We start from the raw sequence: 6541 nt of genomic DNA, 5'->3' as shown, positions 1-6541 counted from the left end.
TGACAACCTTTATATCAAAATAGCATACGTTTTTCAACGTAAGTTTTCATAAACATTTTTGGATACACTTCATATGTCCATCTCACACTTAAAATCAACCAACATCCTTAACTATCGTCCTCAACAACTTCCACTATGATCAACACCATTAGATCATAACTTGAGGATATCGTACATCCAAATATATATAAATTCTAATAGGTAAGGTCATTGCCTAACCATAACCCAAAAATCATGAGATTATCATTTAATCTCTATCATTAATCCATGTCCTTAGCATCACCTGATCACCCGTAACTCTGGCGTCGATGGACGCGCGTTGGACGCGCGTCCAAGGCCGCGTCCACCCTAAAACTGCCAGAAAATTTCTGGCGCAGTCCGAAAGATTGGGCCGGTAAAAATAGTTCCCGAACTCTTTTTCACTTGAAATTTTTATGGTAGAACCCCAACTTATAGTACTTGATGTCCGTAAAAATTTTTGGTCATTTTGATCCACGAATTAACACAGAAAATTACCTTTTTGCCCTTGGTCCGAAATATTCTTCTCACTGGACCAGTTTTGGAGAAATGAGCAAAAACCATACTTACGCTACTCCGATCATTATGAAATTTTATATGCGGGTTCTACACTTATAGAACTACATGTGTAAAAAAAATGGGATCAAAAACCAATTTTTCCCAGTAAATCTCGGAAGTTACTGCCAGAGACTATCCTTATTTCTTTTCACTATTTTCACAAGTATAAGCCTATATGAGCATAAATACAACATATACATGCATAAATTAGCTATGGACATGCCTAGTAAATTTACCAAAAATCAAGGTAGAGAATTTGAGCCCACTTTTAGATCTATAACATAGCACATAATTTTCATGTAAAAATTCCTAATCATGTAATTTCCTAGCAATTGTCTACCTTCAAGTGATTGGGCCAACTTAAGGGATTCCTTACCTCAATAGAAGCTTTTAAACCAAAGTAGTTGCTAGCTCCTTTCTTGAATTCAAAGACCTTAAGAATATTATCACAATAACAATATTTTCATGCACTAAACATCAACACTTGAATTCTAGAGATGATTTAATCCAACAAGGTTCAAGATCTTACCTACACTTGTACACTTGGGTTGGAAAAGCTTGGGAGCTCTTAGATCACAAAGGATGACTAAATCTATTTTTTTTTTTCTTCTTCCTAAGGGGGTAGCTGAAATGAGAGAGGGAGAGAGATGATCTTGGTGTGATTTTGTTCTTGATCTACAAGTAACAAGTGCAACCTCATTAATGCTTCATTAATTGCCCAATCTAGGCTTAGATTCACTTGCCACATGTCAACACCCCATGGAGTCCTTACAAGATCTCAAATCTAATTTGCCAGTTTATGATTAAATCAGATGAATGTTCGGAGGATTATAACTTAATTCGGGAAAATTCTAATACCAAAATTATCGTAAAAATATTCCCGTCACAAATCACCAATTTTGGGAATTTTCGGTGTCCCGCTAAATTTAGGTACAGAGTCCGTAACAATTTATCCCTTACAGTCCCTTTAAAATTTTTCTTGAACTAACTAGAAATTCAGGCTTAATCGTATGATATTTAATAATCCCAATTCTAGAAAATTCGAACTGAATCTATATCCTTAAAATTTTCTCGGTTCGTGACCGGTGCGTAGTTCGCAGCCTATCGATAACTAATCCTTAAAAAAAATTATTTCGAGCATCAAACCGTCTTCTCTTAAATGTCATAACTTAAAGACCTATTTTCCGAACCTCAAACTTATCGGAAAATAGAGGGGTTACAGTAGTTGTGTTGAAAGGAAACTGCGGTGTATTATAAAAGAAACTGTAGTTGTGTTGAAAGGAAACTGAATAACTAGTTCACATATTTGAGTGTATAATATCGAACGAAACTGTAATTATATCAAAAAGAAACTGCAGTAGTGTTGAAATGTAATTGCAGTTGTGTTGAAATGTAACTATAGTGTATATGAACTGAAAGTGAATGGCGCGGGATGGAGGCCATTTCAGCCGTCTATTTTCATTAATCAAAACGACGTCGTTTTGATGCATGGTGCACAGTAAAATTTGCGAAATTATGTAAGACCTTATTTTCAAAATTTAGAAAAATTAACCACTCCTTTATATAATAAAGCCCAAATTAAAGGAGTAAGAAAATTTAATGTTCAAGACATTAATATTATCCAACAAATAAAAGAAAAAATTAAATTACTAGAACACTCAGTATTACCTCTGGAATTAGACTATTTAATAATAGAAAATGATGGTAGTGAAATGGGTTAGGGTGGAATTTTAATTAAAAAACTAAATGAATTTGCTTTAAAAACTACCCAAAGAATCATTATGTATATATACCTCTGGAGTATTCAAAGAAAAAGGATATCTAACATCTTTAGACTTTGAATTACTTGCAATTATTTATGTACTTGAAAAATTTACATTATTCATCTTATAAAAAAAAAGTTGTTAGTTGATAGTTGTTATCGGATAGCTAGTTGTAGAAAAATATTTGATAAATTATCTATTAGCTAATAGTTGATTACATGCATAATGATTTTTAAAAGTATAATTTATTTCCTCAAATAAATTTTGAGCAGCTTTTTGAATTTTAGCATTTTTGTTACAAAAAATCTATTTAACCATGCAAACACTCATATTCGTTGTTTAACCAAATTAAACAGCTAATAATGGTTAAACAAATTAAAATTAACTGATAAGGTAACTATATTACCAAACAAGGTCTAAAAATAACTTTTAATACTAATAATGAATATTTATTGGTGGTTTACAGTATAATTTGGTGAATGAAATGTGGATTTAATCAAATAGCAAGATTATAAAATTAATTTCCTAGTCCAGATGGGAGCGGGAAAATATATATCTATGTTAAAGGCTAACTAGTTTACTAATCCCACCGGCATTATAATTAGGTTATTCTATATGTATTCAATTTCCTCATAGTTTCCTAAAACGAAAACCTATATGTGCAGTGCAGTTTCATCGTTTACATACACCTACTCTGAAACAAGCGCAATGGAGAGCGTGTCTTCAAATTCAACAACTACAACGGTGGAGGATCATCAACAACCACCCCTTCTTCCTGCGCCCAATCATCATCAACAAATTACCGGATCAGAAGAACACCCTACAGCTCTAGCGCCCATCAGCAAGGCTGTTGCTTCCCAAAGAGGAAATCAGAAAATACGTGTTGCCTCTCATGGATATGGAGAGCTGTAGAGCTTGTGAAAATAGGAATGGGTTGAGAGTCAAAATATGGGATTTGGATACTGAGTCAGAGCATCAACTCAGCCTCAAGCAGTGGAAGACTGGCAGCTTTCTTCTCACTAGCAACTGGATTATAGAGTTTGTGAAAAGGAGGAGTTTGCTCCAGGGTGAGACCATCTCCATTTGTTGGGACTTTGAGAATCTATTAAGGTTCTTGTTCCGCAAGTTCAATGCCTAATAATTAGAATAAAATTCCATCAAATTTTGGTAGGATATGATCCATCTCCATATGTACTTAATTGGGTTCCATTTGTATCAATTGATTAGTAAAGTAAATATTGACTTCAAATTCATTTTACATCAGATTAATTACTCTATTATTATAGTTATAGCCCCTTATATTATTTTCATATATACGGTTTTAATTAATTGCATAAAATATGAAATTATGAAATCTGGTTGTCTTGCTCTTTATTTTGTGCGATCAAGTGGATGTGTTTTGAATGTGCTTTTTTTTTTTTTTATTTTATTGTTAGTTTTTAGAGAGATGGAAATGAGATTATTTCTGAATTGGAAGAAGAATTTCAAGCTCGGTGTATTAGTTTTCTTTACTTCGTTTTGCTATTTGCATGCATGGAAATACCCTTGAATTCAGCTCTTCTTTGTGAGATTTTTGTGGTGAATGCTTTCGCTTTTAGTCTAATTATCTTTTTTTTTTTTGGGGGGGTGGGGGGTGGGGTTAGTTTTTCTTTTCCATCTTTAGGGCGGTTGGGAAAGCCATCATTATTCCCAATCAATTGGACTTGAATCATCAATAATGGAGGTGTAAAGTCGATCTATGTCAACTTCCCATGATGTTAGATTCATTATAAGTTTATTATTTGTATGCTCTCACGGTACTACTGTACTTGGAATCTTGTTATTGTAATTTTTCAAGTTAATAATTTGATGTCTAACTTAATTAAAGTTTATTGTTTGACATGTACAAAAAATATGCCTAACTGTTGAATTTTTTTTTTTTTTTTTTTTTTTTTGTACAATACAACTAGGGGTGTTGGCGAACAGAGCTTGCGACAAACTACTCGTGTTTGTGTTCGGTAAGCGCTTGTTTATGTTCGTTTATTAAGGTAAACGAACATTAATAAACAAAATTTAGAGCTCGGTTAGTAAACGAACAGAGTCTGAACAGTGGTAATGTTCAGTAATGTTCACGAACAAGCTCGTTTGTGTTAGTTTAGTAATGTTCACGAACAAGCTCGTTTATGTTCATTTAATAATGTTCGCGAACAAGCTCGTTAAGTGTTCGTTTAATAATGTTAGCGAATATGTTCACAAACATATATAGTTGTGTTGTTTGTTTGGTTATTGTGTTCGTGAACGTAGATTATTTCTTGTCCACGAACGAATTGTGTTCATGAACATGTGCAGGTGTTTTGTAATTAAGTGTTCACGAACCTCTTTATGAACGTACACGAACGTGTTCGCTAACGTTAACATTAACCTCAACGAATCGATGTTCACGAACGTTAACAAACGAACACGAACAGGATTTTCAAAAACCTTAACAAACGAACACGAACACGAACACGAACACTCCAAAATCTTTAACAAACGAACATGAACACGAACACCCCAAAATCTTTAACAAACGAACATGAACAACCTCCGTTCGTTTATTTTCGGTTCGTTAACGGCCCTAAATACAACTTGATTTATTCAATGCTCCATACCCCATCCCTACTTAGAAATTAAATTAGAATTGTAATTAATAACAATCCGAGAACTTACATCAACTGCAACCAATGCATCGGAGAATTAGTACCCACCGACAAAAAAACAAAAGAAAAAGAAAATAAAAACTCTAAACAAAAGCATAAATCAAATTATTAAATTACCAAATAAAAAAATGAAAAATACTTCTTATCCCTATTAAGTTTCTCCTCTCATATTTCCCCTCCTGATGTGGCTCTCAACCATTAATTTTAAAATGCATTGTTGTTACTAGCATTATCCCTGGGACTCAAGCTTTGGAAGCAGAGGTTTACCAACGTCCTCATCACCCTGAATGGCCTGGCAAGCGGAACAGAAAATTGTCGTCCATTTCCATTTCTTGCATCTATCTCCACTAGGCTGCAGGGTCTCCATGTTGAATTGTTGATCTCTGCATTCTTGTTACTAGCATTATCCCTGGGGCTTTGAATCATCTGACGGGACACCAGCGAGCTGTGAAGTTCCAGCCATGGCAGGATACACCCGCAGTGGAACTCGTGCTCTCAAGGCATCTCTTTTGCTTCAAAAATTTCGTTAAATACAAAGGCAATTCAATATTTTATATACAAAGTATGTTGAACCGCTATATTTTTTATATTTATTTTTTTGAAAACATCTATAATTTAAGACTGAAACATCCTTGAATTTAACGATAGTTAAACCTGTTTTGTTGATAAAGGACCAAAAATGGTCATGCCACAATAATACTAGGATCATCCCAAAAGTAGATGTTCTAATAAAAAAAGACTTAAAGTAGACTGCCACCTATAAATCTAGGACCAAAAATAGAATTAACTCGTTTACAAGTATAGAAACGCGGGTACAGAATTTAGAGATTATTTTTGGACCAGGATCCACAATACAACTATACAAGGTATACCCTAGTCCATAGTATAACTTGCACATCTATAAAAAGGCGGTGCATCAAATACTTTTTCCTATATTTAGTAGATTATATTATAACATATATAAGCAAAAGATCAGCCAATCAACCCAATCGTTATATCATGGACCAGGGTCCACAGTTCCGAAACGACGTCATTTCGAATGTTAGTGGACGGTGGACGCGAATGACTTCAGGGAATACATAGAATCCTTGTCTAGAATACACAGAATGACTTGAGGGAATACACAGAATATTGACATAACTACACAGAAATCATCCTCCTAATATTCAAATACACAAAACATGTCACAACCTATGTTTAAGTACCCTTAACATGAATACACAGAATCGTAGTCTACAATACACAGAATGCTTTCAAAGAATAAACAGAAAATGAAAACACCAAATACACAAACACATCACCCCTGTGTTTAAGTACCACTAACATGAATTCACAGAATCCTTGTCTATAATACACAAAATGACTTGAGGAATACACAGAATATTGACACAACTACACATAAATTATCCTCCTAACATTCGAATACACAAAACACGTCACAACCGATGTTTAAGTACCCCTAACATGAATACACAGAATTGTAGTCTACAATACACAGAATGTCTTCAAAGGATACACAAAATA

This window comes from Ipomoea triloba, chromosome 4, assembly GCF_003576645.1.
Source record: "Ipomoea triloba cultivar NCNSP0323 chromosome 4, ASM357664v1".
NCBI lineage: Eukaryota > Viridiplantae > Streptophyta > Magnoliopsida > Solanales > Convolvulaceae > Ipomoea > Ipomoea triloba.
The sequence above is the reverse complement of the archived record's forward strand: the minus strand, read 5'-3'. Positions refer to the sequence as shown.